This window comes from Rana temporaria, chromosome 10 (assembly GCF_905171775.1).
Source record: "Rana temporaria chromosome 10, aRanTem1.1, whole genome shotgun sequence".
In the NCBI taxonomy this organism is placed as follows: domain Eukaryota; kingdom Metazoa; phylum Chordata; class Amphibia; order Anura; family Ranidae; genus Rana; species Rana temporaria.
The window spans coordinates 36,794,276-36,820,614 of NC_053498.1; the positions used below are offsets into that span (position 1 = coordinate 36,794,276).

General features: G+C 45.3%; 1 protein-coding gene across 1 annotated transcript in view; it reads right to left on the minus strand.

The window, feature by feature from the left end:
* Positions 1-24,583, minus strand: part of LOC120916525 (galactoside alpha-(1,2)-fucosyltransferase 2-like) — an 83,108-nt gene extending 58,525 nt beyond the window's left edge. The window contains exon 1 of the mRNA XM_040327544.1: positions 24,405-24,583. The gene's annotated coding sequence lies outside the window, so the exon portion shown is untranslated. The remainder of the gene's footprint in view (positions 1-24,404) is intronic.
* Between the last annotated feature and the right edge of the window lie 1,756 nt (positions 24,584-26,339).

The following is a 26,339-nucleotide window of genomic DNA, read 5'->3' on the forward strand; positions in this document are numbered from 1 at the left end:
CTGAAGGAGTTATGCTTCACCTAGTGTGTGTTTACAACTGTAGGGGGGTGTGGCTGTAGGTCTGACGTCATCGATCGAGTCTCCCTATAAAAGGGATGACGCGATCGATGCAGCCGCCACAGTGAAGCACGGGTAAGCCGTGTTTACATACGGCTCTTCCCGTTCTTCAGCTCCGGGGAGCGATCGCGAGGGGGCGGCTAGAAACGAATAGCAGCGCCCTTATCCCGGATCGCTCCCTGAGGCTTACCGACCACCGCATGTACCGGGGGGGTCCCGATCGGACCCCCAACCTGCGGAAAGGCAGCGACGTGCGGGCACGTCGTTCTGCCTGTCCGTGTCATTTTGCCGACGTATATGTACATGCGGCGGTCATTAAGCAATTAACCACGACTCTCTGAATTCTGTCTTTTAGACAGTTTTCTATCCATTTACAAACAGATTTTTCCAATCCTGTAGACTTTACCTTACACATGAGCTGTGTGTGGGGAACTGTATCGAATGCTTTTGCAAAATATGTCTATAGTTACTTGGTAAAGACTTTGTTCCCTTTTTAAATATGGGCACTACATTGGCCCTGCCCCAATCCAGTGGTACTATTCCTGTCATTAATGAGTCCCTAAAAATTAGATACAGTGGCTTTGAAATGACAGAGCTCAATTCTTTTAGGATCCGTGGGTGGATGCCATCTGGTCCATGTGCTTTATCCACCTTTATTCTGTCTAAATATTTCTGGACCATATCACTTTTGAGCAATTGTGTATCATTTGGGGCTTTGTAACTGCCACCCCCATTATGGACATGAGCTCCCCCATGCTCCTTTCTATACACAGAGCTGAAGAAAGTATTTAATAAATTAGCCTTCTCTTTGTCCCCAGTCACCCAATCTAGATTATTTTGTAAAGGGCCTACATGCTGTAGTAGTGTGGTACCCCAGGGGTGTGGTGACCCAGGGTTTTCAATTGGACTGGTTGAGGGGCTCCAGGGAGCTTGCAGTTTACAGAGGAAACTGGCATTCAAGTTTCCTCAATGGTTAATAAAATCCCCAGTCCTGGGTTCAGGCTTTAGAGCTGATCAGCACACTGATTGTGCAGGTGTGTGTGGGCCTGATAGGAGACTCAGGACCAGCATTCTGGGCTCCACCCTCCCCAGGAGTCCAGGCTTGCAAGGGAGAACTCGGAGAGTGCAGGTGTGCACTGTGAAGTGGCTAGAGAAGCTGGAGAGTGCAGGCTGCACTGTGAAACCCCAGAGACCTGAGTCTAAGGTTGCTGACAGGAGTCAGGAGAGCTCCATGCTGGAGCCTGAGCAGTTGTGCTTCTGCTGACAAGAGCCAGATGGCTTGGTATTTTCTTTGGCACATATAAGCCAGGAGGCTGAAGGTACCGTTCTGTGTGGACAGTGAAAACCCCCTGCGTGGGAAACCTATGTTTGGATTTTGTTTATTTTTGCCTTTTCAATAAAAGTGGGCCAACAAGCCCTTAAACATAGTTCTGGACTGGCGTGAATTGCTTAAAATCGCATATCCCACTTGAGCTAAACACCCCCAATATTACAAGTGGTGGATTCAGCGGGCACAAGACGGTGGCATCCGGGTCCTTGCTCCACAGTGAGTTCACGTCAGGAACTGTTGGCTGTGTGTGGAAGTGCAGCCAGGCAAAAGGCATTGCAGGTTATGTACCTGTGAAAGGAGAATCTTGGCAGAACTGGAGATCTCTGCAAAAGTAAGTTCACCTGTTATATGAACTGTGTTTGTGTGCTTGAGACAGCACAATCTGTGTGCAGCTGAGGAGAGCTTGCATGAAGTGAAAAGCAACTTGCTTTAAAGTGACAGTGCTTCATTTTTTTGCTGGACGGTGCAAAAGTTTGGTGGAGTGACTGCAAAGATGATGCAAGGGTTTGAGCCTGCTGGAGAGCATTGCAGACTGTTTTTTGCTAAACTAACTTCAGTTAAAGGGGAAGTGCATGTGGTTGCCCCTGGTAACGCTAGTACAAGCAGGCCAGCTGTTAATGTGCAAAGTCCTAAGTTTGAAAGCGGCTGCAGTTGGGGAAGCCCTGCTAAGGCTATGAAGCAAGAGCGCTGTTTGCGGTGCAGTGAGTGGGGGCATGTTGTCTCCAAGTGCCCTTTGTCTCAGTCGCCAAGACAAGGTGACATCGCCCGACAAAGACCTGCGACAATGTTTGGAAAACCTGATTTGAGTGCCAGGAGTGTCCAAAAGGTGGATCAGAAGTTTGAGAGGTATGTGGTTGCCCGTAGCAACGGTGGTGATATCAAGTCTGCAAACCACGTGAGAAACGTATTGCCGACAGAGGAGCGTAGTAAATTGAAAGCAACAATGCGTCAAGGATCGCAAAGTCGCTGCGTTTGGGAGAGTCAGCAAAGTACAGCTGGAAGAGCGCCGTCTCCCTTAGCAACGAGAGATCAAATGGTAACCGGAAGGAGGAGCTACAGTGGAGATGTGGAGAGGCGTCCCACTAAAGATGTGTGCAAAAATGTACCATGCCTGGAATGTGGTCGGCTGGGGCATGGCATTTTTTCTTGTCCCAGATTATGGAACATGGCTGGAGACATGGCTACTGGGCACAAGTCTTTGTCTGCAAGCCCAGATCCTTGTGCAAGTGTGTTTGCAATCACCTCTGGCAACAGTAAGGAAGTACCTGCAGGGGGTGCTAAGGAGTCAGCAGTGGCTGCTGCAGTTTCATCCAAGGGAGAGTTGGCCAGTGTAAGTGCGATAAAGGACAGACAACGTACTCAAATGAACATGACAACCCCTGTTTCAGTGATTGGTAAGACTGTTGCTGGTAAATGCATAGAAAATGACTATGGGAATGTGCACACTGCAGTTGAAATGACCCCAAATGGGAGATCCGCTGTCTGTGTGGAAAAGGACTTGCCTCGCTGCAGTGCCCTGTTCAGTGGGGAGGCAAGTGGTAAAGTTGAATATGACAATGTGATAGGTAAAACTGATAATATTGTATTGGCTAAAGTTGATGGCCCAGCTGCTAATGGGCTAGTGCAGCTCACTAGAGATAACAATGTTGCTATGAATGCAGTTAAAGATGTGTTATCTCCCCTAGCAACTGTAATGAATGCCACAGAGGTGTCCCTAGAAACCCCCAGGGAGCTCTGCGTTTTGGAGCCGGAGGTTGCCTGGGACAGCGATGGTGCCGCTCTGAGGGATAAGACGGTACCTGAACATGGTGATGACAAAATGTTAAATGCTAAAACTGATATGTTTGAAAACACTCATGATGGATGTGTCTTAATGCTGTCTGGCAATGACAGGTGTGAAGGTGTTCATGTGTTTAATGAAGCGCCACCAGAGCAAGGTGGTGAGAGTGTGGTATTGCAGCCTGCTCTGGTTAAAAATGTATTACCACAGTCTGGTTTAAACAAAAGTGACGTCTGCAAGGTGTCTGTTGCTGTGCCACTCTGTCCCTCTGGTAGCGCAGAGATAACAGATTGGGACAGATGGACAAAAAGCCTGTTGGCTTTGTTGGAAAAGGCCTCTGTTGGTAAAAGTGGAGCAGACATGATTTCTGCAGTGCCAGATGAAGGACCTGCAGAGCAACTTGTATGCAGTGGCATCTTAAGAGCATTATAGGCCCCCGGGCAATACAGTGCACTGGGGCCCTGTCTACACAATCGTGCATGAGAATTTACTGTCAAAAATCATGAATATTACGGGCAGAACCACGTTTTTTTTACTGGCACTGCAAAAAAAGTACCTACAATTACAGTTTTACAAATTTCTTCATTGCCATGAAGGTTAGGTTACTATAACCCAGCCTGCTCAGAGTTTCCTCTTACATCAGAGTCTGCAGGAGTCCCCCAGAGTCTACAGTTCTGACCCGCTGCTCTCCACCATTTTTTACTGGGGTCGCTGGGCAGCCGATGGGGGGCCCCCCAGGCAAGTGGGGCCCCCGGGCAACTGCCCAGCGTGCCCAATGGAAAAGACAGCCCTGCTTGTATGCAATGGTGCATTTGCTGCTGCAGATGATGTTGCTCACAAGATGGAAGCGCAAAGTAATGGCGAACGCACAGAAGAGGTCATGTCTGTGATCCACAAAGGTTCTAATGATGTGGTAATGGATGGTGCCGTGCCAAATGAGCTGATGTTGCTGGAAGTGCCAGAGGGAACAGCAATAAGTGAATTGATTGTAGTCAAAGATCCAAATGTTGTGTTATGTGATGTTCAGCGGTCGGGACAGTTGCTGGCAGAGGATCTCATGCCAGTGGAGTTTGCGTGTACTGAAGCTGCCGTGGACAACCACTCCGCTGGGTGCAGTTCCTCTCCAGACACTGCCCTGCGGAACATGGGTGAAATTAAATATGACAAATGCATTGATGTTTCTGACCATGATGAAAAATGCAGCATGTTGGCGATTTTTGATGGTATGGTTGCCATGGGTGACATCAAAAATAATGGTAGACATGATGGTCTTGGTCAATTTGATCTGGTTGTAGAAAACCCTGAAAATTGTAGCGAGACAGGGAATGATGGGTTTGACACAGAGGTAAAAGGTAAAGCAGAAGTAGGCCCCCTAGAGGTTCAGGAGGGTAATTCTGGGGAAGGTTTCCTGAGGTTTGAGGAACTTCTAGGATCTGAGAAGGATCCTGGTAAACAATGGTTGGAGGGAAATGGCCCAAAGCGCAGCAAGGTGTCACATGACTTAGAAACCTCAGAGTGGCGAGACAGTCAGGATGTCCTTCAGAGGGAGACTAGGACGAGGCCGCAGTCATATGAGGATGTTGGTGATGAAACTGACAGAATGAAGCATGCAGTGTACATGGGGAAACAAGTGATGCTAAATTTGGACAGTGTTCCAGGGGAGCATCCGACTGTGGTGGCTACCTCCAGTGAGGTGGATGCCCCTTTAAAGGTCTCGGACCCCCAAGCTGCAGTGAATGAGCCCCTCCATGTCTCTAATAAGGTTAAGGTCCCCAAAAATGTTTGGCATATTGATGTGGAGTGTGTAGAAATTACAGATATGCTAGTGGATTTGCTTGAACTGGTGAAAGCACAGTCCTTGTATACCTGGGTGCCTCCATTACAGTCGGCGGTGGTGGTACTGTGTGGTACCAATGGATGGAGCCAGGTAGTGCAACCTGTGCCAGTTAAAATTAGTCACCAGTGGAACTGGTTAGTACGGTGCTTTCTGATAGTGTGGCAGGTGATCTCCCGGTTTCCTGTGAGGGTGCTTCCGCATACAGTTCAGTACGGAAGGCACTCTGGGGGGCTGCTGGAGATGTCAGAGGTCTCTCCGCCTGATGTGGTGATGGACATATCTGCTAGTGCGGTCCGAGGTGCGGCTGAGCAGTGTTTAGTAAATGGCGCGGATACTGCCTCACCTGTTAAACCTCCTAAGAAGGAAGGGCCAGATATGGACGCAGCAAAAGCAGATATTTTGTCTCTCACCTATAAAGAGGTACAAGATGGGGTACCCGGAGACACTCTCAAATATAGAGTGGAGAGGAACAAACATTGTGACATGGAAAAGTGTGAGCTGGCAAAAATTGGTACGGCTAGGAATGGGTCATGCGTTGTTCAATGTCAGTTGTTAGGACAACTGCCCACAGAGATTTGGACAACAGGTGAAGTGAAGCCTTGTGAAGGTCCCATAGGGGATAGCTGCTCACCTGTGTGTTGTCCCTCCTTGGGCCTGGCCCTAACAAACCCTGAGCAAGAAATGACTGACACTATTGGTAATTGGAGAAAAGGTGGTTCCTCATCAGGCGTAGTGTCTGGAGCAGGTTCCTTACAGAAGCCAGAAACTGAGTTTAAAGGAAGTAGCAGGAAAGGCAGGGGGCCACCAGAAAAGAAATGTGAGTTCAGGAACCCCAAGGACAGAAGGAGTAGGATGGGGATACAGAATGGTAGGATCCCGTTCCGATCCAGGGTAGGGTGTGCCTGGAAACGCACCCGGAAAAAGAGTTGGGCCTACGCGGCTGACAGCCGGCACAGAGGTGTCCCAACCCTGATGAGGTATGCTGGTGTTCCGCCCTCTGGGTCGAAACAAGGGGGGGAGATATGTAGTAGTGTGGTACCCCAGGGGTGTGGTGACCCAGGGTTTTCAATTGGACTGGTTGAGGGGCTCCAGGGAGCTTGCAGTTTACAGAGGAAACTGGCATTCAAGTTTCCTCAATGGTTAATAAAATCCCCAGTCCTGGGTTCAGGCTTTAGAGCTGATCAGCACACTGATTGTGCAGGTGTGTGTGGGCCTGATAGGAGACTCAGGACCAGCATTCTGGGCTCCACCCTCCCCAGGAGTCCAGGCTTGCAAGGGAGAACTCGGAGAGTGCAGGTGTGCACTGTGAAGTGCCTAGAGAAGCTGGAGAGTGCAGGCTGCACTGTGAAACCCCAGAGACCTGAGTCTAAGGTTGCTGACAGGAGTCAGGAGAGCTCCATGCTGGAGCCTGAGCAGTTGTGCTTCTGCTGACAAGAGCCAGATGGCTTGGTATTTTCTTTGGCACATATAAGCCAGGAGGCTGAAGGTACCGTTCTGTGTGGACAGTGAAAACCCCCTGCGTGGGAAACCTATGTTTGGATTTTGTTTATTTTTGCCTTTTCAATAAAAGTGGGCCAACAAGCCCTTAAACATAGTTCTGGACTGGCGTGAATCGCTTAAAATCGCATATCCCACTTGAGCTAAACACCCCCAATATTACAATGCTCAGACTTGACCTTTTTACTATTAATATACAGTGCCTTGCGAAAGTATTCGGCCGCCTTGAACTTTGCGACCTTTTACCACCTTTCAGGCTTCAAACATAAAGATATAAAACTGTAATTTTTTTTTGAAGAATCAACAAGTGGGACACAGTCATGAAGTGGAACGAAATTTATTGGATATTTCAAACTTTTTTAACAAATAAAAAACTAGGGCGTGCAAAATTATTCAGCCCCTTTACTTTCAGTGCAGCAAACTCTCTCCGGAAGTTCAGTGAGGATCTCTGAATGATCCAATGTTGACCTAAATGACTAATGATGATAAATAGAATCCACCTGTGTGTAATCAAGTCTCTGTATAAATGCACCTGCACTGTGATAGTCTGAGAGGTCAGTTTAAAGCACAGAGAGCATCATGAAGAACAAGGAACACACCAGGCAGGTCCGAGATACTGTTATGGAGAAGTTTAAAAGCCGGATTTGGATACAAAAAGATTTCCCAAGCTTTAAACATCCCAAGGAGCACTGTGTGCAAGCGATAATATTGAAATGGAAGGAGTATCAGACCACTGCAAATCTACGAAGACCTGGCCGTCCCTCTAAACTTTCAGCTCATACAAGAAGACTGATCAGAGATGCAGCCAAGAGGCCCATGATCACTCTGGATGAACTGCAGAGATCTACAGCTGAGGTGGGAGACTCTGTCCATAGGACAACAATCAGTCGTAAACTGCACAAATCTGGCCTTTATGGAAGAGTGGCAAGAAGAAAGCCATTTCTTTATCGTACATCACGGGACACAGAGCGGCATATTCATTACTATGTGGGTTATATGAAGTACCTTCAGGTGATGGACACTGGCAAGCTCAAACAGGAAGTCCCCTCCCTATATAACCCCCTCCCATAGGAGGAGTACCTCAGTTTTTACGCCAGTGTCTTAGGTGTTGGTCATGGATTAGCTTTTGCCTCCACATCCTTGGGATCAAGGCAGGCTAACCGGATCTGTCCAAAGGCCTCAGTGCTAAAGTGGACAGTATCCGGACCCCAAAGCCATGGGGTTTTGCCCATAACGCTTCTCTTTTTAGAGAGCTGGACCCTGGGCCCAGGACTTAGAACTTGTACCTAAAGCTCCTGTTTGCCACGGTGCTATAGGGGCCCAGGACAGTGGCTCCTTCATAGGAACCCAGGGCCTGAAGGTCTAGACGCCACCCACGGAGATGGGGGAAGATTGGACCTCTTGCTGTGCAAAAGTCCTGCGGCATGGAGCAGGTAAGTGAGGGGGAGCTTGCGGAACTTGGTTTGCAGCAGGTTCCCTGGGGGGGGGGGTCGGGGGGGACATGCCTGAGTATGCTCTGCATTGGCAAGTGAGTCACTATGTCTATGACAGAGACAGGATGATTCTATATCTTTTCCCCCATTCATGTGACCTCCATGTTATGTATTGCAGATAGGCAGTGGCTGCTGGCGCTAGATGTGGGAAACTGTGACCTAAAAGGGGGGCTGTTTCCCATGCTAAGGAGGAGGTCTGTGACCTACCTGAGGGCTTACCTGGCTGGGTGCTGCGCAGCTCCGTTCTCCTCCATGTGCGATGGCCCCCCCCCCCCCGCCGACAGGCGCGCGCGTGCCCGATTTATAGACGCTATTCGCGCCATTGGCTGGAGGGGGGGCGGGTCCTGTGGGCAGCGAATGACAATAAAGGAAGGGGCAGCCCTTCCACAACCTGCCAGGCTCAGTATTGTTCTGAGCTTAGGAGGAGGAGGACGCAGAGCAGAGCGCGCTGAGCACCCGGTGGCGGAAGGAAAAATTGCAGTCTTTTAAATAGACTGTCAAACCTACAGATAGGTTTTCTTTTCTTTCTTTTCAGCAGATGGCTATTGGCAATACTTAAAAGGAGACAGAGTATTTTTTTTTCCTATTCATAAGTTAAAAAAAAAAAAAAAGGAAAAAGGAAGGAACATTCTGATCTCGCTTCTCGGTTTGGGCGTTAGTTGCTACCGTTCCCAAACTGGCAGACCCCCTTAAGCTACATCAGTGGCTGGGTGATAGCAGGTATACCTCGGTATTGTACCATGGCTTCTGGGTCAGAGGGTACAAAAGGTGGGGATTCCCCCGCAAATTCCGAGGGCTCGGATACGGCTATGCCGCTGCTTTCCCCACAGAATGCACCAGGGCACGCCTTGGTGGGACCTTTTGGGGGATCTGGTGCTGGGGCTGGTTCAGTCAGTCCAACCCCGGGTTTGTTAAGATGACAGCTAAGGCTATATCGGGTAGAAAGCGGACTAGGTCTCCGTCACCCGAGCAGGAACCCTCAGACACAGAGATCCTTTCCCTAGGGGAATTGGATAAACTTGACATTTTGGACCAGGGTGGTTCAGAGATCAAGGATCCGGATACTGAGGAGCCTGGTTCAGCCTCCCAAGGGGAGAGTTTGTGGGTGCAAGCCTTAACGGACATGGTCCATGGGGCATTTAAGTTACCCGTACCAGAACCTCAAGTATCGGCGGTTTCAGCTTTAGGCTCATTAAGGGCGCCTCAAAGCAACGCAATTTTTCCGGTCCATTCTCTACTAGAGGATGTTATATATCAGGATTGGGCCAAACCAGAAAAATTCTCCAAGAGGTGGGCGCCCCGGCTGTGGACGCAGCCATCTCCTGTGTGAACAAATCTTTAACGTGTCCTGTAGAGAACTTACAGGTGTTTAAGGATCCGGTTGATAAACGCTTGGAGACTCTACTTAAGGCCTCCTTTACTTCGGCAGGGGCGGTAGTACAGCCCGCTGTGGCTGCGATTGGAGTTGCCCAAGCATTATCAGATCAGACTAAGCAAATGCTTAAACTTATACCTGCCCAGCAGGCAGAGGAATTTTCGGATGTGCCCAGGGCTATACGCTTTACAGTGGATGCTATCAAGGATTCTATCCAGCAAGCGTCACGTTTATCGTTATTTCTAATCCATATGAGAAGACTCTTATGGTTGAAGAACTGGGAGGCTGAGCCCCCGTGCAAAAAACTTCTGGTAGGGTTCCCCTTCCATGGAGGACGACTCTTCGGAGAAGATCTGGATAAATACATTCAGACCATATCAAGCGGCAAAAGTACTCTTTTACCAGTCAAGAAGAAGTTCCGGGGGCCTGCGTTTAAACGACAGCCCTCCCCTGGGCAGGGGCCCTCTAATACCAAGCAGTATCGACGGCCTCCTGCAAGATCAAACTTTAACAATAGGCCGCAGGGACAGGCCGCTGGGGGCAAGAAGCAGTGGTATCGCAAGCCAGCGAAGCCAGCCCCCAAGTCGGCCTTATGAAGGGGCGCCCCCACCCACGATGGTGGGGTGCAGACTGCGTCTCTTTGCAGAGGTTTGGGAGGCCAACATTCCCGACAGATGGGTACGGTCTTCCGTGGCCACAGGCTACAAGCTAGAATTTCTAAGATTTCCTCCTCCTCATTATCAGGAGTCAAGGGTACCAAGCGATCCTGTGAAAGGAGCCGCATTAATGGCGGCATTGAGTCATCTACTATGCCAGGGAGTGATAGTAGAAGTACCAGTCCGGGAACAGGGACTAGGTTTCTACTCCAATCTGTTTATCATCCCAAAGCCCAACGGCGATGTCAGGCCAATTTTGGACTTAAAGGGAGTAAATGCGTACCTAAGGGTCCGCTCATTCCGGATGGAATCTATTCGGTCAGCAGCCGCCGTGCTCCTGAAAGACGACTTCATGGCATCCATAGACATAAAGGATGCTTAGCTTCATGTGCCAATTTTTCAGCCACATCAAGTATTTCTACGCTTTTCGGTGGCTCAGCGTCATTTCCAATTTGTGGCGCTCCCCTTCGGGTTGGCTACGGCCCCCCGGGTATTTACGAAGGTCCTAGCCCCAATCCTAGCCAATCTAAGGACCCAAGGGGTCACGGTCCTAGCTTACCTGGACGACCTCCTGGTCATAGATCACTCGTATCCTTGCCTGGAACGAGCAGTGGCCCTCACGGTTTAGTACCTCGAGAGGTTCGGCTGGGTCCTAAACCGAGAAAAATCAGCATTCCAGCCCACAAGGCAGTTGGAATATCTCGGCATGAGGTTAGACACAGAACAACAGAAGGTGTTCCTACCTCTGATAAAGGTCAAAGCCATCAAGGAATTAATACAGCTGGTTCTAAGCAAAAGAAAACCAACTGTTCGCCTATGTATGCGGTTACTAGGCAAATTGGTAGCCACGTTTGAGGCGGTACCGTACGCTCAGAGCCACACTCGCATCCTGCAGGCAGCCATCCTGTCAGCATGGAGCAGGAGGCCACAGGCCTTGGAAATTCCTTTGCCGCTCTCACCAAGAGTCCGGCAAAGTCTATCTTGGTGGTTAAACCCTCAGAATCTACTGAAGGGAAAATCTTTCAGTCCTGTGACCTGGAAGATAGTAACCACAGACGCCAGCCTGATGGGCTGGGGAGCAATTTTGGATGGTTGCACTCGCCAGGGTACTTGGGCAATGGCGGAGAAGCAGTTGCCCATCAACATCTTGGAGCTCAGAGCTGCTCGACTAGCCCTCAGGGCTTGGATGTCCAAATTGCAGGGGTTCCCGGTGAGAATACAATCGGAAAAATGCCACGGCCGTGGCATATATAAATCACCAAGGGGGAACCAAGAGTCAAGCCGCTCAGAAGGAGGTGAGCTTGATTCTCCTGTGGGCAGAGGCTCATGTGCCCTGCATATCAGCTATATTCATTCCCGGAGTGGACAACCTACAGGTGGACTTCCTAAGTCGCCAGACTCTGTTGCCGGGGGAGTGGTCTCTGCATCCACAGGTCTTTCAGACACTCTGCCAGAGATGGGGAGTGCCGGAGGTGGATGTCATGGCATCGAGATTCAACAAGAAGCTAGACAGGTTCATGTCCCGCACAAGGGATCCTATGGCCTGCGGAACCGATGCGTTAGTTTGCCCTTGGCATCAGTTCAAACTTCTTTATGCATTTCCCCCGCTCCAGTTACTACCCCGCCTGCTGCGCAGGATCAGGGTGGAGCACAAACCAGTTATCCTGGTAGCTCCAGCATGGCCCAGAAGGGCATGGTACTCACTAATCCTGAAGATGGCAGTGGGCGACCCTTGGACTCTTCCTCTACGGCCAGACGTGCTGTCGCAAGGCCCGATCCTCCACCCTGCCTTACGGCATCTAAATTTGACGGCCTGGAAGCTGAATCCCTGATTCTCAGGGGTAGAGGTCTGTCTCAGAAAGTAATCTCTACCCTGATCAGAGCCAGAAAGCCGGTCTCCAGGGTAATTTATTACAGGGTCTGGAAGGCCTATGTAGGCTGGTGTGAGTCCAAGAAATGGCTTTCCCGCAAGTTTACCATTGATAGAGTATTAAGTTTTCTCCAGCTAGGAGTGGATAAAGGACTGGCATTAAGCACAATCAAGGGACAGATTTCAGCTTTGTCAGTGTGGTTTCAGAGGCCGCTGGCCACCCACTCGCTGGTTAAGACCTTCATTCAGGGGGTCTTACGTATTAATCCTCCAGTTAAGTCTCCACTCTGTCCGTGGGACTTAAATCTTGTTCTGTCAACTCTGCAGAAACAACCTTTTGAGCTGTTGGCTGAAATTCCTTTGGTGTTACTAACAAGGAAGTTGGTATTTCTGGTCGCCATAGTGTCCGCCAGAAGAGTATCAGAATTGGCAGCCTTATCTTGTAAGGAGCCATATCTTATTCTGCACAAGGACAAGGTGGTTCTCCGCCCTCATCCTTCCTTCCTACCGAAGGTTATATCCAGTTTTCATCTAAACCAGGATTTGGTACTACCATCCTTCTTTCCAAAGCCTACTTCCAGAAAGGAAGGGTTGCTACATACCTTGGATATTGTCAGGGCCATGAAGGCCTATCTTAAAGCTACAGAGAACATTCGGAAAACAGATGTGTTATTCATTTTACCGGATGGGCCCAAGAAGGGGCAGGCAGCTGCAAAATCCACCATCTCTAGGTGGATTAAACAGTTAATCACTCAGGCCTACGGCTTGAAGGGGTTGCCTCCTCCGTTATCATTAAAGGCTCATTCTACCAGGGCCATGGGCGCCTCCTGGGCAGCACATCATCAGATCTCTATGGCTCAAGTATGCAAGGCGGCAACCTGGTCTTCAGTCCACACGTTTACAAAATTTTACCAGTTGGACGTAAGAAGGAATACAGATACAGCCTTTGGGCAGGCAGTGCTGCAGGCTGCAGTTTGAGACCCTCGGAGTCCGGGGGCTCCCTTTTGAGTTAAATTTAAAGAATTTATTTTTTCTCAACTAAGTTGGATTTATTATTATTTGAGTATACCTCTAAATTAAATCCTTTTGTCTTGGAAAGATGTCTCCCTCCCCTCATTGTAAGCATTGCTTTGGGACATCCCACATAGTAATGAATATACCGCTCTGTGTCCCGTGATGTACGATAAAGAAAAAGAGATTTTTTTCTTGGAGTACATCACGGGACACAGAGCTCCCACCCCTCTTATGGGGACCATTTTGGGAGGCATACTGCTTGCTACAAAACTGAGGTACTCCTCCTATGGGAGGGGGTTATATAGGGAGGGGACTTCCTGTTTGAGATTGCCAGTGTCCATCACCTGAAGGTACTCCATATTACATAGTAATGAATATGCCGCTCTGTGTCCCGTGATGTACTCCAAGAAAAAGATTTTACAGGTAAGCTGTATTAAAAATCTCTTTTTCTTAAAGATATCCATAAAAAGTGTCGTTTAAAGTTTGCCACAAGCCACCTGGGAAACACACCAACATGTGGAAGAAGGTGCTCTGGCTTTTTGGCAACAATGCAAAACGTTATGTTTGGCGTAAAAGCAACACAGCTCATCACCCTGAACACACCATCCCCACTGTAAAACATGGTGGTGGCAGCATCATGGTTTGGGCCTGCTTTTCTTCAGCAGGGACAGGGAAGATGGTTAAAATTGATGGGAAGATGGATGGAGCCAAATACAGGACCATTCTGAAAAAAATACTTAAGGAGTCTGCAAAAGACCTGAGACTGGGACGGAGATTTGTCTTCCAACAAGACAATGATCCAAAACATAAAGCAAAATCTACAATGGAATGGTTCACAAATAAACATATCCAGGACACATATAAGCCAGCCTCTCGGACCACACCAGTGTCAGAGACGGAGGGCGACCTTTTCATCAACTTGCTGCATATAGGGTAAGGACATTAGTGTCTTTTTCCCGCCATTGTTCCAATTTATCGTGTTTTTCTATTGTTCTCAGTTTTTCTTACTAATACAACAATCACTGCCATTTATCATTAATGTTCTCTCTTGTATTATCTTAGCCTACCATACAAAACTTATACTATTCTATATTATTTAAGCATTAATTTTCCCATTTTTGATCCCTTGATTTACTCTCCATCCACATGACTATACTCTGATGCATTTTACAATTTTAATTATAGATCATAATGCATTTTACAATTTTAATTATAGATGATAATGAGACATTTGTTCTATGCACCCTATTATTAGGTAGCTTATTTAAGTTGATTAGTCATATCTGTGGACACATCTTCAATATTATATTTCATTATTTCTTTCTTTTTTAAATACTTATATGTATCTTGTACATAGTCATTTTGATACCCCTAATTCAGTTGAAACAAAAGATTTCAATACCCACTCCATCAAAAATAGAATTACCTGTCAAACACCAGGGGTCATATATTTGGCTCAGTGTAGGTGTGGCAGTTTCTATATCGGGAAAACCAAATGCCAGTTTTTCAAACGCATTTGAAGTCACATCAAACCTATTTTGAAAAGCAGGATGGAAATGGCCATTAGCAGACATATAGGCACTTACAACCATTTTAATCCCAATATGATCAAATTCATGGCCTTGGAGCACGTTCCGCTGTACAGGTCATTCTCAAAAAATTAGCATATTGTGATAAAGTTCATTATTTTCTGTAATGTACTGATAAACATTAGACTTTCATATATTTTAGATTCATTACACACAACTGAAGTAGTTCAAGCCTTTTTATTGTTTTAATATTGATGATTTTGGCATACAGCTCATGAAAACCCCAAATTCCTATCTCCAAAAATTAGCATATTTCATCCGACCAATAAAAGAAAAGTGTTTTTAATAAAAAAAAAGTCAACCTTCAAATAATTATGTTCAGTTATGCACTCAATACTTGGTCGGGAATCCTTCTGCAGAAATGACTGCTTCAATGCGGCGTGGCATGGAGGCAATCAGCCTGTGGCACTGCTGAGGTGTTATGGAGGCCCAGGATGCTTCGGTAGCGGCCTTAAGCTCATCCAGAGTGTTGGGTCTTGCGTCTCTCAACTTTCTCTTCCCAATATCCCACAGATTCTCTATGGGGTTCAGGTCAGGAGAGTTGGCAGGCCAATTGAGCACAGTAATACCATGGTCAGTAAACCATTTACCAGTGGTTTTGGCACTGTGAGCAGGTGCCAGGTCGTGCTGAAAAATTAAATCTTCATCTCCATAAAGCTTTTCAGCAGATGGAAGCATGAAGTGCTCCAAAATCTCCTGATAGCTAGCTGCATTCACCCTGCCCTTGATAAAACACAGTGGACCAACACCAGCAGCTGACATGGCACCCCAGACCATCACTGACTGTGGGTACTTGACACTGGACTTCAGGCATTTTGGCATTTCCCTCTCCCCAGTCTTACTCCAGTCTCTGGCACCTTGATTACCGAATGACATGCAAAATTTGCTTTCATCCGAAAAAAGTACTTTGGACTACTGAGCAACAGTCCAGTGTTGCTTCTCTGTAGCCCAGGTCAGGCGCTTCTGCCGCTGTTTCTGGTTCAAAAGTGGCTTGACCTGGGGAATGCGGCACCTGTAGCCCATTTCCTGCACACGCCTGTACACGGTGGCTCTGGATGTTTCTACTCCAGACTCAGTTCACTGCTTCCGCAGGTCCCCCAAGGTCTGGAATCAGTCCTTCTCCACAATATTCCTCAGGGTCCGGTCACCTCTTCTCGTTGTGCAGCATTTTCTGCCACACTTTTTCCTTCCCACAGACTTCCCACTGAGGTGCCTTGATACAGCACTCTGGGAACAGCCTATTCATTCAGAAATTTCTTTCTGTGTCTTACCCTCTTGCTTGAGGGTGTCAATGATGGCCTTCTGGACAGCAGTCAGGTCGGCAGTCTTACCCATGATTGCGGTTTGGAGTAATGAACCAGGCTGGGAGTTTTTAAAAGCCTCAGGAATCTTTTGCAGGTGTTTAGAGTTAATTAGTTGATTCAGATGATTAGGTTAAGAGCTCGTTTAGAGAACCTTTTCATGATATGCTAATTTTTTGAGATAGGAATTTTGGGTTTTCATGAGCTGTATGCCAAAATCATCAATATTAAAACAATAAAAAGGCTTGAACTACTTCAGTTGTGTGTAATGAATCTAAAATATATGAAAGTCTAATGTTTATCAGTACATTACAGAAAATAATTAACTTTATCACAATATGCTAATTTTTTGAGAATGACCTGTATGTGAGAGGGGGTAGTGTAGACAAAACACTGCTCCAGCTTGAAGCCCGATGGATCTATGCTTTTAGGGCCACTGAGTTTCCAGGCTTTAACGAAAATCTGAGTTTCTATGATGATTCTCCATTGTGATTCCTTCTACCATCCCCCCATTTCGGGGTGCCATTACTGGCAACGGGCCTTTCCCCTCCCATTTTTTCTTCCCTCCCCATTTTTTTCCTTTTCCCCTCTCTCCCCCCTTTCCCCTTCCCTTGTTTTTTAATTCCCCTCTATATCATGTTACCTGCTTGTCTTGTCTATTTTATTAGATTTGTTCTGTTTATTATTTTTATTTTTTTTGTTTATTTTTTAGTCTTGTTTTCTTAATATGTTTATAATACATAGTGATAAGAGTCGGTTCACACTAGGGCGACACGACTTCCAGCGCGACTTTCAGAGGCGACTCCGACATGACTTGAACATGAACCACAGGGCGATCTGGGGCGATTTACAACACAATTTGAAGTCGTCTCCAGGACAGGAGACGTTCCAGTGGCCAATAAAACAACAATCAGCTCTGGTAGAGTGAGGGGGAGGGAGGGGGGCAGGAGAGGTTTGCCTGAGAAATGTATGTTATCTTCCTGGAAAGTCGCTTCAGTTAAGACAGTGATCCGACTTCTGAGGCGACTTCCATTGAAATCAATGGGTACAAATCGCCTATAAGTCGGATTGAAGTAGTACAGGAACCTTTTCTGAAGTCGGATCGCCTTGAGTCGTGTGTATTAACACCGCTCCCATTCACTTCCATTGTTTTTCTCTACAGCGCGACTTGGGACGACTTGAGGTGACATGAAGTCGGATCGCAAGTCGCCCCAGTGTGAACCGGCTCGAACTGTTTTGTTTTCTATTTTTGTAATATTTGTTAAAGGGGTTGTAAAGGAATTTTTTTTTTTTCATAATAAGCATCCTTTACCTGCAGACATTCCTCTTTTCACTTCCTCATTGTTCGTTTTTGCTCAGAAGTTGCTCTATTTCTTCTCTCTTCTGTTCACTTCCTGCTTGTCTGATTTTACTGACCACCGTGATGGCAGGCTTTACTGCGGTGGTCAGTAACGTGCTCACCCCCTCCTGAGAACTACATCTGTGTGTCAGGATGCTCTCTACATGTTAGAGACTTCAAGGAGGTGTGAATTACTGGGCGTGCCGCAATTCATACTGGGAAATGTAGTTCTTACATGAACAAACTATGCAAACCAGGAAGTGAATGAGAGAACAGAAACTAGAATGCCGGAGGTGATATAGATGAAGGAATTTAATAGGTATTTACTCGTTTTTTAACAGAATCATTACACTATTCTGTCTGTCTACCTTGCAGACATTAATTTTAGGCAAAAAAATGTTTTCCTTTAGTGACCCTTTAATATAACATAAAAACAAACAAAAAGCTGCGCCAAGCTAATAAAAATGATAAAACCTCTCCTTAGAACGGAGATTAGCAGAAAGTCCAAAAAAAAGTCCTTATGCACATAGGCAGAAGCTACTGATGTAATATTCAAAGACAATAATTCCATGGAAAGTGGCTATTGCTGAAATAATGGATCTTTCAATTACCCGGTGACATGTATACAAATCGTGAGATCCCTCCACCGAGAGTAATGAGCCTCTTACCAGATGGCAAGTAACCAGAGCAGTTGGCTATAGCCCAGCCACGGCCTTTGGGTTCCCCAGGGATCACAGGACAACAACCAACAGCGTCACGACCGTTATTGATTCAATCGCTCCAATGCAGGGATTATATAAAAGAAAGGACGCATATAGCGTAATACCGCTGGGTAACAAGTTTTATTAAAAAGTAATGTACTTACAGCAAGTAGGGATAAAAACAGCGTGTGTTTAAAATGTAAATGCCTCAATTGACACCCCCATTGAGAACGTCCCCTTGTGACGAAACGCGTTTGGGAGGCTACGCCAGTGACGTCACCACGCTCGGGAGGAGGGCTCCTGCATGCCGGCCGGCATTTACATTTTAAACACACGCTGTTTTTATCCCTACTTGCTGTAAGTACATTACTTTTTAATAAAACTTGTTACCCAGCGGTATTACGCTATATGCGTCCTTTCTTTTATATAATCCCTGCATTGGAGCGATTGAATCAATAACGGTCGTGACGCTGTTGGTTGTTGTCCTGTGATCCCTGGGGAACCCAAAGGCCGTGGCTGGGCTATAGCCAACTGCTCTGGTTACTTGCCATCTGGTAAGAGGCTCATTACTCTCGGTGGAGGGATCTCACGATTTGTATACATGTCACCGGGTGATTGAAAGATCCATTATTTCAGCAATAGCCACTTTCCATGGAATTATTGTCTTTGAATATTACATCAGTAGCTTCTGCCTATGTGCATAAGGACTTTTTTTTGGACTTTCTGCTAATCTCCGTTCTAAGGAGAGGTTTTATCATTTTTATTAGCTTGGCGCAGCTTTTTGTTTGTTTTTATGTTTATTGTGTACTTCGCACGATAGCTGCTGCCTTGAGAACATTGTGTTGCAGCGCAGTTTTCTTGTGTTTTTTTGTACAGTGACCCTTTAATATTTGTTTTTTTTTAGGGTACATGCATCTATTCGCTACATTTGCTCTCCATTATTTATGACATTGACTAATGGTCGCCAGTGCCACATATTTTACACTTCCCTCCTCTCTCTACCCAGTTGCTGCAGTCTCTAATGGAAGGGGCCCTCCATTGACTATGGCGTTCAGTTGGCTCTTCCTCTCTGCATCTACGCCGATGCTTACACCCCCCCACGTGATGCCGCAGGGCACCTTGGTCTATGTAGTATAGAAAGACTGGCCGCACTCTCGTGCATGTGCTCTGGTGCCTTCACGTCCGCATCGCATCGGTGAAGTCAGACGCCGACTCAATGGAGGATACATATAAGCCGGCCTCTCGGACCACACCAGTGTCAGAGACGGAGGGCGACCTTTTCATCAACGTGCTGCATATAGGGTAAGGATATTAGTGTCTTTCTCCCGCCATTGTTCCAATTTATCTTGTTTTTCTCTTTTTCTCAGTTTTTCTTACTAATACAACATTCACTGCCATTTATCATTAATGTTCTCCCTTGTATTATCTTAGCCTACCATACAAAACTTATACTATTCTATATTATTTAAGCATTCATTTAAATAAACATTAATTTTCCCATATTTGATCCCTTGATTTACTCTCCATCCACGTGACCAGGGGTCGACAAATCCCTGTCGCCAGGTCGCCATGGCGACTAGAAATAGTGTCCTGGCGACTTGGCTTGGAAGGTGGGCGCCATCTGGTGGTGAGCCGTTGGTATTACAAGTTATTACCACCAGATGTGAGCTGGCGCCATCTGGCGGTGGCCGTTGGTATTACAAGTTAAGCATTACAAGTTAAACAGCAATTCTAATGTCATTTTTCACTATTTTCACTGCCATCTTCTTCCCTCTAATTAGAACCCCCAAACATTATATATATATATTTTTTATCCTAACACCCTAGAGAATAAAATGGTGATCGTTGCAATACTTTCTGTCACGCCGTATTTGCGCAGCGGTCTTACAAGCGCACTTTTTGGGGAAAAAATTACACTTTTTTTAACTAAAAAATAAGACAACAGTAAAGTTATCCCCATTTTTTTTTATAATATAAAAGATAATGTTACGCCGAGTAAATTCATACCCAACATGTCACGCTTCAAAATTGCGTCCGCTCGTGGAATGCCGACAAACTTTTACCCTTTAAAATCTTCATAGGCGACATTTAAAAACATTCCACAGGTTGCATGTTTTGAGTTACAGAGGAGGTCTAGGGCTAGATTTATTGCTCTTGCTCTACCAATTGCGGCGATACCTCACATGTGTGGTTTGAACACCGTTTACATATGCGGGCGCTGCTCACGTGTGTGTTCGCTTCTGCGCGCAAGCTCGTCGGGACGGGGTGCGTTTTCTGGCTCCTAACTTTTTTAGCTGGCTCCTAGATTCCAAGCAAATTTGTCAAACCCTGCACATGACTATACTCTGATGCATTTTACAATTTTGTAAATATATGTAAATATGTCAATCTTCTTTTCATATTTTTTTATTTTTTATTTTTATAGTGACATTTCTATTCCATATCACCAATCCTTCACCCCAGGCGCCCTCCATCCTATGCTTTAAATATATTGGGGCAGATCCACATAGAATTACATCCGCGCAGCATATCAGAGATACGCTACGCCGCCGTACCTTACCTGGCTTTAGTTCGAATCCTCAACGATTTGGCGCCGTAAGTTACGGCGGCGTAGGGTATTTCTGGTGGCAGAATTCAAATCGGCGATTAGGGGGCGTGATTCATATAAATGAAGCGCGTCCCCGCACCGAATGAACTGCGCATGCGTCGTCCCGAAATTTCCCGCCGTGCATTGCGCTAAATGACGTCGCTAGGATGTCATTTTTTTAACTTGGACGTGAGTTACGTCCATCCCTATTCACGGACGACTTGCGCAAAAAATAAAAAAAATTCAAATTTCGACGCGGGAACGACGGCCATACTTAACATGGCAAGTCTATCTATACGCCGCAAAATACCAGCTTTAACTATACGCCGGAAAAAGCCGACTACAGACGACGTTAGAAAATGCGAAGGCCACGCGTACGTTCGTGGATCGACGGAAATAGCTAATTTGCATACCCGACGTGGAAAACAACGCAAACTCCACCCAGCGGGCACCGAAGTATTGCATCTAAGATCCGAAGGCGTACGAAGCCGTACGCCTGCCGGATCTTACCCAGATGTCGTCGTATCTTGGTTTGAGGATTCAAACTAAAGATACGACGCTGGGATATTTGAAAGTACGCCGGCGTATCAGTGTCTGTATGACAGCCTAATTGCAATCCAATTTGTATGCAATTTTTGCCACTACCACAAATAAAATACATTTGTACTGTCATAGTTACTGTAATTGTGAACATATATGTTATGCATATAAAAATATGCATATACTGTATATAAAAATCATACTGTACATTTGATTAAAATATGTTGATCCTTTGCAGGATACAAATTGAACACAATGAAAATATTGTTAAACAAGGATGATGGTAAGGAATGCACTTAGAGATTTTAATATTTGGGCTTATATTTTGCCAGTAATTGGGATAAGATACAGTATATACTCTTGAATAATAACATTCACAAAAAGTCAATGATCAAAAATGTGTAACCCTGGCGGACAGTTACCTCATTACCCTGATTATCAGTGCAGTCCCAACAGTGCCCACCAGTGTTGTCTATCAGTGCTGCCAATCAGTGCCCACCAGTGCTGCCAATCAGTGCTCATCAGTGTCACCTATTAGTGCTCTCTTTCAGTGCCCATCAGTGCTGCCTATCAGTGCCCAGAAAAATAAAGTAAAGTAAAGTGTATATAATTATATAAATGTTGTTTGAAGTGTGGGGACCCCACTCCAAATTTAAATCACATGTTATTTGAATGTAGAAGGATTAGGAGGCTGTGGATAGGGTTCACAAAAACGAAAAATGGGGATACAATTCCCTATTAATACCACTATATGACACAAATTATTTTGCACCAGGGAAAGTAAGCTTGTCTGGGAGTTGGATAAAGAAAACTGACGTAAAATTAAGGGATATACTGAAAGATGGCAAAATCTATAATTACCAGGAACTTGGGGAACACAAAGAAATGTTTGAGCTGAATTGGCTGAGATACCAACAGTTGAAACATTTTGTGGACTCCCTTCCTCGTCCGATCAGGCTAGAGGGAAATTTGCTCCCACTAGAGCGTATGTGCCTGGCCTCGAGCGGACGAGGCGGGATCTCACGGATTTATAAAATATTGTCGGGACTAAAAAATAAGGGGCTACCTCCGTATATTAAAAAATGGGATGAAGAGTTGGCAACAGGGGACACTGAGAGAGATTTTGGGAAAATACTGAAGATGACGCACATCACTTCAACTAACTGCGGGTTGATAGAAATGAATTTTAAATGTTTATCAAGATGGTATATCACCCCAGATATTGCACATCGATTCCAAGGGGAGACTTCCGGATTCTGTTGGAGGGGTTGTACGGAACCCGGAACCATGTCACACCTTTGGTGGACGTGCCCCAAAATCAACAGATATTGGCATAAAGTGGTATCATTAATCAAGGAAATTACTGGAATTAAAATAGCAGTTGACCCGTGGGTGTGTTTGTTCCATGGGACAAACATGAATAGTAAACAGTATATGAGAACCTTGCTCCCCCATATCCTGAATGCAGCAAAGAGCCTGATCCCTAAACAGTGGAAAGATCCCGAGAGCCCAACAATGAAGAATTGTCTTGATAAAATAAATGATATTTATTACATTGAACAGCTTAAGTTTATGGGGGAGGAAGGTGAAAGGGGATTCAAACTTAAATGGCAGGACTGGGTTGACTATAAGTCATCACAGAGTTATCTAGTCCGGATGGTATAGGACAGAAAGTGTAGTGAAGTAAAAGTTGATAAACTAAGAGACTGAGGTTCGGAGAGAAAGGGGTGGGTCTGGGTACGGGGGGGGGGGGGGGGGGGGGGGGTTAGTCGACTTGGGTAGGGGCACTTTGGTTTTATGATGTAATTTTTTTTTTTGTACTTTGCCATACTGTGGCCACGCTGGCTTAATATAAGCACATAATGACATAGCAAACAAAGCAAAACAAAAAAGGCAAAAAAAAAAAAAAAGACATTTCCCACCATGATGCGAACCAGGATGGAGACAGCGTATGAACGCAAAATTGATTAGGTCTCCGGTAAGTGTTCTCTGAGTCGGAATAAAAAAAAAAAAAAAAAAGGAGGCTGTGGAGTAGAACTGCAGCTTGAGTAAGCAGTTTATTCAAGATACTGTACGTATTTAACATTTGAGATGATTGTGTTCCTACTCTGTTTAAAGCAAAGAGACACCATTTATTAATTATGATAATATTGACTACATTAAAACATTCCTTAAAAGATGGACTGAGGGAAGGTTCCATTGAATAGGTAAAGATTTCCAGATTTTTGATAGTGACATTTTACGGGGCTTTGGGTGGTAAGACTTGGAAATGAAAGAGCTATTCTAAAGGAAAATGGGCAAAATACTGAGATCAATTTGCAGTGTCTCAATTATTTGAATAGCATACTGTGTAATTCTTGATTTTATGTAATTCTCTGTATTTAAAGTGGTTGTAAACCTTACAGACCACTTTCACCTACAGGTAAGCCTAGATTAAGGCTTACACGGTTTAGGAGATATTTGCAATGTCCCCAAACGATGCAGTCTTCTGCGCATGCGCCGCCTTGAAAGGGCATGCTGTGCCATTTCAAGCTGGGGTCAATCCGTGACTGGCAGCTCCCGCGACTCTGGCCAGTCACAGGGCCCGAGTTTGTGGCCCCCGGAAGGAAGAAGGGTGATAAAAGGACTTCGCTGCCAGCCTGAAAGACAGGGACATTGCAAGCTTCTCCTGCAGGTAAGTGTCACATAATGGGTTACTATGCGATGCAAAGTAGCCCATTATGCTTTACCTTTGCAGGGGAACTAAGAGGAAGTAAAACCCATCAGGGTTTACTTCCTCTTTAATGTTTATATACTATATAATATATATTTATATTTATTTAAAACAATATGAGCCCACCACACAGATTACAATCTAATGATAAATGTTTCATCCATTATATATGTAACATGTATTCAAACATTGATTCATTGTAAATTAATTCCAATTCGTTTGTAATGTGTGTGACAAGTTTAAAGCAGCAGGTTTTTAACCAGACAGGTACCAGTGGCTCTCAAGCAATTGTCTGGGGATACAAAAGGACAAAATAATACTGAATAATTATATTATTAATAATTGTAATAAATATATTATTTTTTTTACAAAAAGTCAACCAAGTAATGTGTAACATTGACCAAAAAAAAGGAACATTTCTAAATGCATATAAATCCACAGTTATCATTCAAACAGTATTTGCCTACATTTAGATGCAGCCAATTTAGCTGCATTCAGAGAAAATAGTGTTTGCATGATCCAATTAAATGCATGTGAATAATGCTAAATCTACTTTAAAGCAGGAACATCTAAATGCAGGAAAAAATATCTGGGAAGGCATAAAAAGTTGTTCCTACTTCCCAAATAACTTTTGCTGTGTTAAGAAAAGCTAAATGCAGATGTTCCAGTGTGAATATAGCCTAAGAGTGGGGGATAGAGAGTAGTACATAAGCAAATGTACTCACCTACAATACCAGGATGCCACTTCATGTCTCTTCAACTATACAACCTGTTTTTTTACTCCAGTCAGCCAGAATAGCGAGAACACATCTGTTCAATAATTATCTACTAGTATAAGGTAGAGGGGTATGTGAATAAATCAGTGACAGGTAAGCTGAACCTTGAGAGATCGTGTCATTTCGGGGTGTGGCAACTTGTATTCCTGCCTCTCTCCATGATCCCAATCACAGAATCAAGAACAAATAGTTCTTTGTTTGTGTGCTGGCAGGTTTTTCATGTATACTTTTGGTTTAGCGCAGTTTTTTCCTCTTTTTTCCAGTGTTTGGGATTATCCATCATCTTGTTAATTACAGATGAGATGTGATTGAATTCAAGATAATATAAATGACGCAGCACAGAAAACCTAAAGTCTTAACCACTTCAGCCCCCGAAGAATTTACCTCCTTCCTGACTAAAGCACTTTTTGCGATTCCGCACTGCGCCGCTTTAACTGACAATTGCGCGGCCGTGCAACATTGCACCCAAACAAAATTGTCATTTATACAGCGATCAGTGCTATAAAAATGCATTGATTACTGTGTAAATGACACTGACAGGGAAGGGGTTAAACACTAGGGGGCGATGAAAGGGTTAAGTGTGTCCTAGGGAGTGATTCTAACTGTGGGGGGGGTGGGCTACCTAGAACATGACAGAGATCACTGCTCCTGATGACAGGGAGCAGTAGATCTCGGTCATGTTGCTAGTCAGAACGGTGAAATGCCTTGTTTACATAGGCATCTCACCATTCTGCCTCTCCATGAAGCGATCACGGGCAAGTCCGCAGGACCCGCAGGCATGCTCACGGAAGAAGGGGGCGGGCGGGCACACGCACGCCCCACCCGCACGTCGGAAAATTCAAAGTGACGTACAGGTACGTTGCTTTGCGCAGCCGTGCCATTCTGCCATCATGTATCGGCGTTAGCCGGTTGGCAAGTGGTTAAAAGGCACTTAGGAAATCGTCCTCATTACAGGGCTAAGATTGTGTAATTTGGAGGGTGGTCAGATGGGTAGGTAGAAGCTTATCCTGGTTAGGATTGGGGATGAGCTCAAGGGTGTTTCGACCCTATCCTGAACCCACCTGAGCAATCCTGCCAGGAAGCTATAACCTCTACTGGGTCAATCATCTGAGGCCAGGGAATTTCCCACCTCAATACGGATGAACCGAACACCGGTTTGCACCGGTTTGCACCAGAACCTGCGAACAGACCAAAAGTTTGTGTGAACTTTAGAACCCTGTTAAAGTCTATGGGACTCGAACGTTTGAAATCTAAAGTGCTAATTTTAAAGGCTAATATGCAAGTTTTTTTCCTAAAAAGTGTTTTTGGGACCTGGGTCCAGGCCCAGGGGACATGTATCAATGCAAAAAAAAGTTTTAAAAACTGCTGTTTTTTCGGAAGCAGTGATTTTAATAATGCCTAAAGTGAAACAATAAAAGTGAAATATTCCTTTAATTTCGTACCTAGGGTGTGTGTATAGTATGCCTGTGAAATAGCGCTTGTTTCCCGTGCTTAGAACTGTCCCTGCACAAAGTGTCACTTCTGAAGGAAAAAAAGTAATTTAATTTAATGAATTTAATGAATTGTCGGCTGCCGGCAAATCAGAGAAAAGTCATTCATAAAAAATAAAAAAAGCGTGGGCGTCCCCCCAAATTCAATTACCAGGCCCTTCGGGTCTGGTATGGATATTAAAGGGTCACTAAAGGAAAAAACATTTTTTGCTGAAATTAGAGACATAAAAGTTAACTGATTCCTTTTAAAAATGATTAAAAATTGAATTTAATCTATCATATAATGTGCCTCTAGTTTCACTTCGGTTTTAAATGTACATACATGAAGTTCCGGGTGAGAGGTGAGTCGGGAAGACTCACAGAACAAAAACAAACAAATCCAGGGCAGTGTTTT